The following is a 12,988-nucleotide window of genomic DNA, read 5'->3' on the forward strand; positions in this document are numbered from 1 at the left end:
ACTGTCTGAAGAACTTGGAGGTATTAAGTCATACCATTCTCATGAGATACACTGCTGTTATTGGCTTCGTATTTCCAGATGAGGAAACAGAGGCACGGGCCCCAGGTCATTCAACGCGAAGAGGCAAAGCTAGGATTTAAATTCTGGAAGTCTGGCTCTAGAGTTCACTCCCTTAATCACTATACTCAGATGCCTCTCACCTTTACGAAATGTTCTTTCCTAGGCATGGGCCCCCCTCATAATAGTCGGCTTTGCCATTTGTTAAATGCCTACTCTGTTCTAGAAGCTATGCTGTGCAGTTGACATAAAGGATCTCATCTTATGAAATAGGTGTCATAATTAGCCCCGTTTTACAGATGGAGAAACTAAGGTGCAGAGAGATTAAATGCTGTCTTGTATCCAGCTGAATGACAGAGCTTGGAATTAAATCCGTATCTGCTTGCCTCCAAATATTCCATCCTGCTCTTCTTACTTCCCATTGCATTTGGGATACAATTGGTCAAGGCCAAATAGTAGGTGAGCAGATGTTTTTTTCATTTGTATCCTGCTCGGCTATGAGCATGGGAAGAGAGGACTTAACAAGATACTCCTTGAGGGTTGCTATGGTCTGAATTGTGTTCCCCCCAAATTTGTGTTGAAGCCCCAATCCCCAATGTGACTGAACTTGGAGATAGGATTTTAGGAGGCAATTAAGGTTAGATGAGGTGATAAGGGTAAGGTCCTGACCTGATAGGATTGGTGGCCTTATAATTATGAAGGGGAAGAGAAAGAGATCTCTCTCTCCTCATGCACATGTACTGAGGAAAGGCTGTGTGACCAGGAAGAGAGGAAGCCAGGAAGAGGGAACAGAACTCAACTATGCTGGCACCCTGATCTCAGACTTCCAGTCCCCGGAACCGTGAGAAAATACATTGCTTAAACCACTGAATCTGTGGTATTTTGTTATGGCAGCCCAACCTGACTAATACAGGGGTCTCATAATCCTTTTGAAGCATTCAGGCCAATGAATTGCAAACAGGAACTGCAGCTGACCCATCATCCATCTTGTGAGTGGCTGAATGGCTGGATAGGTGGTTAGATGGGTGAATGAGTAGATGCGTGGATGGGTGGATGGGTGGATGGGTGGATGGGTGGATGAGTGGGTGGATGTATATATGAATGGGTGGAAAGTTGGGTATACATGTTATTCACCCAGAGTTAGAAGCAATGCCCATGGACTAACACTGTTCTGACAGTTGTTCCGTATTCATTTTGGTAGCTTTTCCACCATTTCTTCTCACCTTTCATGGATGACTGAAATCATGGAAAGAAGCCACCACAGGCTTGAAATAATCTGGATGCCTCTCAGTGAGCTGCGGCCCTGACTGCATGACCAGTGGATTAACATTGAGTTCTACCTCATGAGGCAGCTCTCAGTAGTATTCGTCACTAACACAAATACACTGAAAGACCACATTCTGAAATTACTCCAGTATATGCTTCTAATTCTATAAATCACATCCCCTGTGTCCAGGGCAAGATGTTGTTTGGCAAGATTAACTGCTGGGGGAACCACACTGGGGGCCCTGGGTCCAGGCTTAGCTGGGGGCTTGGCAAACATTTTCTGGACACCTACTGTGTGCTGAGCCCCTGAAGGGCTGCCAGAAACAGAGAGGTGAACCCTGTGCCTGTCTTGGAGGAGCACTTGGTCTGGGGGAGGCTTATGAAGCGTCCAGCCTCTATCCTCAGAAGCTCACAGGTTCATAGAGCGTCTGTTGACCTCCACCCCCACCCCTGCTCCACCCAGGCAAAGCAAAGGAAGACACATCTGTTCTCTGCCAGGGAACAGAGCACCAAACACAGTGGGACGGAAGGCAGTGTCCCTGAGTACAGCAGGCTGCACACCAAAGGGCTCCACCCAGGCAAAGCAAAGGAAGACACATCTGTTCTCTGCCAGGGAAAAGAGCACCAAACACAGTGGGACGGAAGGCAGTGTCCCTGAGTACAGCAGGCTGCACACCAAAGGGCGGTCTCCACGGTCACATCCAAAGGGCTGAAGAAGCAGAAGAAAAGTAAAAGGCAACACTAGAGTAGAAAATGAGAATGAGTTTTATTGGGGGAGGGGGATGGGATGGGGAGGTTAAGCGGGAGCAGAAGTGGGGAGGAGGGGTGCAGAACCCCCAGAAGCAAGGAGGCAGAGGGAGGGAGCTTTTGGGATGGCGGACTTGGGGTGGCCAGGAGGGCAGTTCAGCAGGGAAGGTGGCAGCCGCCATCTGCTGAGTACCACGTCCCAGGCACAGCGTGACATCCACACGCACAAGGTCAAGTCTGAAAATGCCTGTGCGGTGTTTAGTCCAGTGCCAGGTCCACGGAAGGAATAACTTTATGATATAGGTGGTATTTCCCCCCCCCCATTTTTTCCCTGAAGAGAAATCAAAGGTCAGACAGCCAGAGCTTCGGTCCCCTGCTTCTGCCACAGAATGGCCAGAGCCGTGACTCCTGTTCAGGTCTCTGCGCCCCAATGACTGCACCCCTCATCTTCACTTCTGCTGCCTCCCCAAGGGGTGCTCTGAAACCGCCAGACCCTCCGCCACACCTCTCTGACACTTCTTTTTCCTTGTCTGTAAAATGGGTTGTTTGGGAATTAAGGACTGGATGAATCTATGTGACAGAGAAGCATGTGTCAAGTTTGTGGGGGGTGTGGCTGCTAAGCCAAAGTCGCACAGGGAACACAGTGGTACTAAAACAGTGCTCCGCTCTGACTCTGTGCCAGGAACTGCTCTGAGCATCCTTCATGGTATGAACCCATTCAGTCCTCAGCCCAACCCTATGAGGTAGGGACACTGGTCATCTTCATTTCCCAGGTACGGGGCACCGGGAAACCTTCGCAGCACCACACAGCTGCACGTGGAGAACACGCTCTCCCCCTCGGTCATCTGCCTCCAAGGCCCACGCTCTTTTCCTGTCCTGTCTGCATGGCGGAGCCCAAGGAGTATGGGCCTGGTGCCCAGAGAGGCGGTGAGAAGCCTGGCTCTCCCTGATGGTTCTGTGCCCTTTGGCAACTCACTGAACCTCTCCGGGACGATTTATCTCTTAAATGGAGATTTAAATGCAAGTGCCCAGCTCACCGGGGCTGTTGGGAGGATTTCAGGACGTGATGTGCATAAAACGCTCAGCCCCATGCTTGGCACATGCACTTGGAGGTGAACGGCAGCCACGATTACAGCCAGGAGGAGGAATAGGAGGAGAAGGGGAGCCGGATAAGGGGAAGAAGAGGAAGGAGAGAGGAGAATGAGAACAGAGCTTACCTGTTACCTGTTCCAACTCGCCTCTATTTCGGGCCTCCCCACTTGACTCAGGTGAGCCAACCCGCGGTAGCAGCTGTGGGCAAGAAGGGCAAGAAGTCTCAGTCACCAAGGCAGGGGCTTCTCCCAATGCTGTCCTGTCTCCCCGAAAGTCCCTTCCTTGATTTCAACAGCCCCAGAGCCTGCAGCGCAAGGAGCCCCATAAACAAATATGTTTCAGGCAAGGCCATCATTTGGGCCTGTAAATCAATAGGCTTTCCTTGGCCATTTGCAGAATCAAAGGCACAGTCAGCTCTAGATAATGCATCATGCCAGAGGGGCCAGGGGGCGGAGCCGTCATCTCCAGGCAGCGAGAAGGAAAATCTATGTCCTCTCCAGGGGCCCAGAGCTGGCGTTACTGGGGGCTGCCCGTCCTGTTTCCTGCGTGAGCCAACATGGGGCAAGTGACATGGGACAGGTGACAGTAGCTGCTGCATGTGCATGTATGTGTGTGTGTGCGCGTATGGAGAGAAATCCGTTGGGTTTCTGTTTGTGTGTATGTGTGTGTGTGTGTGTGTGTGTGTTTTCCAAGAGGCCATCAGCATTCCGGCAGCGTCCTGAGAAATTCATCAAATTATTTAACCTTTGCTGGAATAAATAATACATGTGCTTTCTCAGGATTTATTCTGATTAAGCCGTTCTGGAGTGGTGCCAGGCCTGAGCCCGCCCCAGGAAAGGCAGGAAGGAGGCTGGTGGCACAGGATGGGAAATCAGGAGGCCAGCTGAGGGCTGGATGGGAGGGGGCCGATGAGGCCCGAGGGCTCGTGTGGCAGAGATGGACCCCTGTGGGCCCCTCCGGGATGGTGGGACAGGGAAGAAGAGGATGAAAATTCTGCTAGCCCTGTATCTCAACCTGCAGGCTGTCTGCCTCCATCTGGGCACGAGGAGGGAGGTGCAGTGGAGAAGGAGCTGGACTGGGGGCTCAGAGATGTGGCTCAGGCTGCCAGGGACGTCTGCGTGTCCAGGAGGCTGAGAACCAGGAAGCCTGGGTTTGAATCCCTGCACTGTTCTCTCTCTCTGCCAGGTGTGGCCTGCCCCTCTCTGGGCGTCTCCGTCCATATGCACTTACCCTAGTGGCGTCTGTGACATGCAGCATCTAATATCTATTGAGTGTTCAACAGATATTCGGTTGGAACGTATGTAGCTGCAGCTTAAACCTGCAGAAGGACTGTGTCATACAGCTCAGCCCAAGCATTTGTGCAGTGACAATGACCATGCTTCCATAGAGAGTTTACTCTGTCCTCTAGTCTATGTGCTTTCAGTGAGTAACCTGATTTAACTTCAATCCCGTGAGGTCTGTACAATTATTACCATCCCCATTTTACGGATGGGGAAACTGAGGCCCAGAGAGTTACAGATGGGGAAACTGAGGCCCAGAGAGGTCAGTGAAGTTACTCAAAGCCACCCACCTGACCAGGGGGCTGAACTGGGATTTCTTTTTTTTTTTTTTTTTTTTTAAATTTTTTTTTAACATTTTTAATTTATTTTTGAGACAGAGAGAGACAGAGCATGAACGGGGCAGGGGCAGAGAGAGAGGGAGACACAGAATCTGAAACAGGCTCCAGGCTCTGAGCAGTCAGCACAGAGCCTGACGTGGGGCTCGAACTCACATACCGCGAGATCGTGACCTGAGCCGAAGTCGGACGCCCAACCGACTGAGCCACCCAGGCGCCCCTGAACTGGGATTTCAACCCAATGTAGCCCCAGAGTTCCTCTTGGTGATATGTGCCCCCGTCACTTCTGCTTTGCCGTCCCCTGGAGAATGCTGCCACGATGCATGGAGTAAGAAAGAGAGAAGGCTCTAGGTTTCCAGATTTGATTGCCTGCGTGGAGGATAAATGGGAGATAAAGATACACTAAAAAATCTGAGCGCATCAGTGACATGGAATTTGCAGAAACTCCATTTCAGTGAGAAACTCTAGATAAACTGCAGAGGCACGGAAGGGGGGAAGTTGTAATGTGTGGGATTTTTGTGCTCACAGTGGTGTTGGAGGGTCTGGAAAGGTTTTAAAGACGATCCAGCCATAGCAGACACATCTGTAGGAAAAGCCTGTGGATTCCAGGAAAAGGAGTCCGGCTGCCATACAAAATGCCACAGACTGGGGGCTTCCACAACAGAAACTCATTTTCTTGCATGTCTGAAGGCCAGACGTCCAAGATCAAAGTGCCAGCTGGTTTCTGGTATGACCTCTTGTCCTGGCTTGTAGATGACCACCTTCTCACTCTGTCCTCACGTGGCCTTTTCTCTGTATGCACACACATCTGGTGTCCCCTCTTCTTATAAGGACACCAGTCCTGTTGGATTAGGGCCCCACCCTCATGACCTCATTTAACCTTAATCTCTTCCTTGAAGACCCCCATCTCCAAATACGGTCATATTAGGGCTTATGGCTTCAACATCTGAACTGGTGGGGGTGGGACAGAATTCAGTTCATACCGGTCAGTACAGAGGAAGGCTGGACAGAGCTGGTCTGACCCCAAGTGGAGGGGCTGGGGAGCCAGGCCTACCTCAGACTGGAGGCTCTGTGGCCCCAGACACTTTCCTCTGCTGCTTCAGTTTCCACTGCTGCTGAGTGGGATGGTCACCCCTCTCCACAGTCCCTCTGAGATGTAACACTGTGATTCTCGGGCGTCTGAACAGCCAGGGGGAGTAAGCTGGGGCTCTGGAGCCACACGCATGGGTTCAAATACAGATCCACCACTGAGTGCTGTGTGGCCCTGGATAAGCGACCTGAGCTCTTAAAGCTCATTTCATTATCTGCCACCACGAAGGTAATAGCAAATCCTACCTCTGGGCTGGTAGGTCTGGTTAGTCTAGAGGATTCTGTGGAGCTCCTGGCTGGCAGTGGGGACTCTGAAGTAGCAGCTGCTACCCTGGTGGTCTGGAAGGTCTGGGCAGGGCTGGTAGGAAGCTGGCCTCAGAACTGGGGAAACAGAGGCACCTGGGTGGCTCTGTTGGTTGAGCATCCGACTTCGGCTCAGGTCATGATCTCACAGTTCGTGAGTTCAAGCCCCACGCTGGGCTCTGTTCTGGCAGCTCAGAGCCTGGAGCCTGCTTCGGATTCTGTGTCTCCCTCTCTCTTTGCTCCTCCCCCATTCATGCTCTGTCTCTCTCTCTCTCTCAAAAATAAATAAACATTAAAAAAAAAAAAAGAGTCAGGGAACAGAAGAGAGTGTGAGTCCTGGGAGCCCAGAGGAGTGTCCCAGGGGAGGTGGTGGCTGAGCCCCAAACCCACCTGGGATTCCAATCTCAAAGCTCATCAGGCAGAAAGCCCAGCATTTCCATAACCTCCCAGTCCACTCCAGTCCCTTGCCCAGGAGCAGAAACCTGAGATTGGAAGGATTCACAATTGCCCACCGATAACCCCAAATAATCTCTCTTGAAACCACATATCATTTTCCTCTTAAAGAACCAAAATCTCTAATTAGAGTTTTCTCTGAACGTTTTCTCTTTGAAAAAAAAATTAAAAATGTATAAGCCCTCCTGTATCACGTATGTATATTTCATTGCTGCATAATTGGGATCTTTGTCAGTAACCGGGGTAGCGGGCGACAGCCTTCTAACGGGCTACAGATGCTAATGTGGAGAGAGACGTTTTCCTCTTCTTTGCTCAACTGTCCCAGCCACAGCCTAGAGTCCTCCCTAATAAGTATTTATGTCAAAATCCTTTTTGGGGAGTGGGGGAGAGAAAGAGCAGCTGTACCACAGTTGAAAGACGGGGCTCTGATTACAGTATGCCAGCAAAGGGAGGGGGGATCATTTTTAGAGTGAAACACTGTTAATCAAGTTAATCACAAAACCCGCGCTATAATTGCTTCTGCTCTCAGACAAAATTTTACTTTTATCTAAATTACGAAAGTGAGGAGAGTGCAATCCACTCTAATTTAGCTTTTGAGCTAAGGAGAAAGCGTGTGTGGAAGGCTGGAGAGGTTTTTAAACATCAGGAGAACTCATGCTATGGAATTCAACTCTCCTCCTCTCCCTCCTCCCCTCTCCCTGCCTCCCCCTCCCACTCCCTGCCTCCCTCTTCCCACCCTCCCTTCCCTCCTTCAAGATAGCTCAGCCCTGGAGTTGAAAGCTCACAGGTAGTCCTGGATCTACTACTTAAGCTTTGTTAGCAAGTTGCTTAGCTTTTCAGAGTCTTCAGTTTCCTCATCTGTGAAATGGGGCTGATAATGGTACCTACTTCAGAATTATGGGGCAGATTAAATGAATTAACAAGGATGAGGTACTTAGAACAGTGCTTGGTGTGTGAACACACACACACACACACACACACACCACAAAAAAGTATAAGTTGCTATTCTTACTCCTGTTTTTCTTCCTCTGCCACCTCTCCTCCTCCTCCCCCTCCTCCTGTTTCCCTCCTCCTCCTCCTGTCTCCCCCTCTGTCCTCATTCCTGCCTTCTGTTGCTAAGCTCTCTCTCTGGAGGAGGCATGACCTGTCTTCAGGGAACTCATATTTTGGTTCTCAGTTCAAATACAAGGAAGAATGTGGGCATGAACTCAGGAGTATACAGAGAAGTTCTGGGGGTTTAGACCAGAGAGGACCCTTTCTTCCAACTGGGAAATCGAGAAAGTCTTCGTGGAAAAGGTGGCATTAAATGACACTACAGACGTGGAGTTAGAGGGTGGAGGGTGCCAAGGACTGGGACCCTTACTCCAGACAGAAGGACCAGCCTCAGCAGAGGTCTGGAGGGAAACATGCAGGCACAGCCAGTGAGGGATGCAGTCAGGAGGGACTCAGCTGATGCACGTCCTGCCCTTTGGAGCCCTCCCTGGAGTCTCCTCCAGGTCGTCTTCCTTTCCTCAACTTCCAGGAGACCCGGGCTGGCTCCCGTGAACCACACAACAGTCCCGTTGTCTTTGGCCGCCCTTCCCCACCCGCCCTCCACCAGCCTCACTTTTCCCCCGCAGCGGCCTCTGCGGGTCTTCCAAATTCACGCTTAGTCCAACGAGGAGCTGATGTCATCCAACTTGCCCGGAAACACAGATTAGAGAAAACACACACAGTCAATTTAACTGGCAATTAAACAGGCTCCCCTATGTAATTAGCGTCAAGACAACTCACAATTACTACAGGGCGCGCGTTCGCTGCCGAGGCTCCACATTTATATAGAGCGACAATTACTGGGCGCTAATATCTTAACAGGAAGCGGAGGGAATTTGTGAAACTGTTTTGAGGAGGCAGGCCATCCTGTCCCTCTGCACTGTAAATAACTCTTTTGTAAGTGCGACTGTAAAATTAAGGCGAGAATGCTTGAAACAAAGCAGCGGAAGAAAAGTATTTACTCTGTTGAAGGTAACCGACTGCTGTCTTGAGATGACTGATTACAGGAGACTAACCGGTTGTACCATGTTCTTAACACACGCCACTGATGGAGGGCCTCACTGTGGCAGGCCCATTATGTACCTTACCGCATCCAGGTTTCACAGTGACTCCCTTACAGAGAGGAGAACTGAGATCAGAGAGGTGACGCAGCTTGCCCGAGGTCACACAGCTCACAAAGCCAGCAGCAGGACAGAAAACCTGGTCTGTCACCAACGCCTTTGTGCAAAACCACCTTACACATGGCTGCTCTATGCCAGCCGGCAGAGCTCACGTCCAGTCCCAAATGCTAGCTAGCCGTGGGGAGGCGGAAGCCTAGAGAGGGAGGAGCTAGCCCAGGGCCAGCAACAAGTCCATGTAACTTGACCAAAGCAAGAAACGCCTAAAAGCACTGACTGAACTGGGCACACAGAAAGCACCCTTCTCCCTCTTCCCTTCTAACTCTCTAGAAATGCCCCTGAAAGGAATAGCAACCATCCCCTAAATTAAAAACCCAGCAATCAGGGGCGCCTGGGTGGCGCAGTCGGTTAAGCGTCCGACTTCAGCCAGGTCACGATCTCGCGGTCCGTGAGTTCGAGCCCCGCGTCGGGCTCTGGGCTGATGGCTCGGAGCCTGGAGCCTGTTTCTGATTCTGTGTCTCCCTCTCTCTCTGCCCCTCCCCCGTTCATGCTCTGTCTCTCTCTGTCCCAAAAATAAATTAAAAAAGTTAAAAAAAACAAAACAAAACAAAACAAAAAAAAACAAAAAAACCCAGCAATCAGGAACACTTAGGCAGACGTAATGCATAAGCTTAGTTCATCAGACAACTTTAGCAGCAAATCTGTGCATCCACACCATGATGGCCAGTTGGTGGATGTATCAGTCAGCCAGGGCTGTGTAACAAACCTCAAATCTCAGGCACTTAAAAATAATTATCTATTAGCACAATTATTTATGAACACATACCCATCTGCGGGTCAGCAGGCGTTTGGCTGATGGAAGCTGGTCTTGTCTGGGCACCTCTTCTTCTCATTGCAGGGGTGTGACTCAGCTAGGCAGTTCTGCCCTGTGCTTCTCCCAGGCTCCTTGGACCAGCAGGTTGGCCAGGGCATGCTCTTCTCAAGGGGATGGGAGAGGCTCAAGAGGATGAACAGAAACATGCAAGGAAGGCCTGAGGTCGGTTCTGGTATGGACACTTCTGTCCACGTGTTATTGCCCAAAGCAAGTCACATGGCAAGGGTGTGGCTGCAGAGAGGAGTGAAGAATCTGGAGGAAGCCAAGCATTCAACTTACTGCAGTGCAGCAAACAACAACTAAGCCATCTCTTTGTTTAGAAATCAGTATTCTAAGGGGACAGAGCTGGCGTCCAAAGGGATAGGACAAAGCTCTCATTTCTGCCTCTGTAAAATGAGATAATGACAACTAGCTCACAGGGCCGCTGTGAGATTTAAGCGAGATAATCCACATAAATTGCCCGGCACCGTTCCTGTCAAGTCGTCCACACTCGGGTATCACCACCATCTCAAGGGTGACCAGCTTGTCCAGGTTCGCCCAGACCTGTCCATCTGGGAACCCTGCAGTCCCTGGCAAACCAAGGTGGCTGGTCACCCTAACTGTCCCCATCACTAAACTAATACAAGCTAACCTTCCTTTGCCAGGTTTACAGGCAGGGGTGGGGATAGACTTGCTCATCTAATCCCTGCAACCATTCTTCTCAGCAAGTAGCACCAGCTTGCCGCGGCTGCTGGACGCAAGACTCAGGGAACCCTAGGAAACAGGAGGGGTGAAAGATGAGTGGTTTAATGGACTCTTCCCTCAAGGGGCTGACAATCTAGAAAGAAAGAGAAGGAGCACATGTACAGTAACAACCGTAACACAAGGGAAAAAGTGGTTCTGGCAAATCCAACTTCCCCAAGGATGGTGAGGTTGAGATTTTTCAAAATTAACATTCGTGTTTTTTATAGCGACTCTGTCTTAATAGCCAAGGTTAAGAGCCTGGCTTTGGAAACTCAAGGAAAAATATGTCTGACAACAGTTTCCTTGACAAAAGGAATTTGACTTAGTTCTCCCACTGGGGGTCTTTTTCTAAATATATTTGTTTACAAATTGGAAAACCTTTAAATCAACCAAGGGTTGGTAGGGGCTGTTCAACCTTCTGTTCCCTGAAATCTTGGGAAAGAAGAGGAATCTGTATTCAGGGTGCTCTGGGTAATGTCAACACTCCCTCATTTTCTTAGAAATGGGTACTAAATCAAACTTATCAGTCCTGATCATTCATCTTTCTCCTTGTAGCTGGGCCCTTTAATTTTACATTTTCATTGTTTTAAAAAGTCATGGGTGAAGCACTATATTACTGGGAGCACAGCAAGCAAATGGAGTGTTATTGGAGGAAGCCAATTTTGGCCTCAGTTTTGGTATCTTCTGGAAGAGCCAAGCCCAAAAGGTATGACCAGGCACCATGTTGTGATTCTTGAGAATATCTTAAGGTGAGCTTGGGGGCTCAGTGCCCCATGGTCTTGCCCTTGTCTGCCAGATTTCAATTCACTCTCACTTAGGTAGTGAGTGCTCACTTCCTGCCCCCCACAGACCAGAGCTCCAGTCCATTCCTTGGATCTCCAGGTTCATCCACCATCTACCAAACTTTCACCAAGGACTCAGTGGCAGAGATAAACCGATCAGTCTTGGAGAGACTAAACCAGACATGTGCATAAACAATGGCAAGGCAGTGTCAGCCTTATCGAGGTCCAAAGAGGGGGTCATGACATGTGTGATCAGGGCAAGGGGGTTGGGGGCAGGAGTCTAGAAAGACTTCTCAGAGGAGCTGGTATTTGGGCTAAGCCCAGCACACCCACAGCACCTTCTTGAAAGCAGGCATGGCACAGAGGAAAATTAGGCTCTGAATCCCAGGCCTGCTTCTCACAGCTGGGGGGGCTCTGGGCAAGTCGGCTCGACTTTCTGCGTTCAGTTTCTTCGCCGACAAAATGGGGGGATGATGATCGTACCTAATTCACGGAGTTATCATGAGAATTAACTAAGATAGCGTGTATTACACACTCAAAAAATTCAATCGTGTATGTAACCCTGACGTATCCAACACTAAATTGATGCTGGGCACTGTGCTGGGCAGGGGAATTCTCTGATAGGCAGAGGCAGACCCCAGCCCCACGGTGACTACAAAGTACCTTGGACATAGTTATGGGTCCATTAAATGGTAGTTGCTGTCTCTATCATTGCACACATCTTGACCCACGGAGTTGAAACAGGGCACAGAAGGAATACCATCAGATGGCCAGTTCCACAACGCCCGCTGCCCTCAGCTAGGAGGCACTGACTCAGAGTTTTAGCCCCGTCATCTCTAAATGGCAGTGAGGAAAGTGAGCTTTCTGAGGCCGGAAGTTAACCCAGTGTTCCGATGGCAAAACCCAAACACACGTCAAGTTCTCGGTTTCAAAGAAGTTTGGGGGCCCGAGGACCCAACTCATCACATTCCTCCCCCACCTCAGTGGTTCCACCACCTCCCTCGTGATGACAGGGGTGATGGCCACAGGCCACTGAGGGCTCACAGAATGCCAGGTGCTCACCTGGTCTGATGTGGCCTCCTGCACCCTGTGGGTACTTTATATCAGTGACTCTTAAATTTAGCAGGCATTACACTCCCCGGAAGGGTTTGTAAAACAGCTCCAGAGTTTCCGATTCCGTTGGTCTGGTGTAGGATGGCAGAATTTGCATTTCCGGCAAGTGCCCAGTCAGTACTAATGCTGTGGGCTCCAGGGCCACTGGTGTATAACATTATCTTCATTGTACAATTGAGGAAACAGGTCTGAGAGGTAAGGTGACCCTCCCACTCGTGCAGTCAGAAAGGAGCAGGACTCCCAGTATGGTGCGTTGGCCCGATTTGCTTGGGAGTGAGGAGTTTTCAGAGACATGAGACTTTCAGTGTTAAACCAGGACAATGCCAGGCAAACCAGGGAACTGGTCACCCTGATTTCAACCCAGACCTGAAAGATTCCATGGTCATGTCCTAGGAGCACTGTCCCATGTGCAGTTTACAAAGGGCCTTTATACCCATTAACACTATTGTGTAATTATTAATAACCACTATTTGTTGGAAACTAATTATATATTGTCAGGGACTATCTTGAGTGCTTTGTATCAAAATAACTCTGGATTCTCAGAACAGCTCTGAGAAGCTGGAATTATTCCACGTTGCGGTGGTAAATTGGGGCATGAAGAAGAGGTGATTTGTTCAGGTCATATGGCTATTAAATGGCAGAGAGGAGACCCCATGCTATGCCCCAGGCCTCCCCTGGTGGAAGGGTGAGTCTGAGAGGCTAGGTGTAGAATGGAGTGTGGTGG

This window comes from Panthera tigris, chromosome D4 (genome assembly GCF_018350195.1).
Source record: "Panthera tigris isolate Pti1 chromosome D4, P.tigris_Pti1_mat1.1, whole genome shotgun sequence".
NCBI lineage: Eukaryota > Metazoa > Chordata > Mammalia > Carnivora > Felidae > Panthera > Panthera tigris.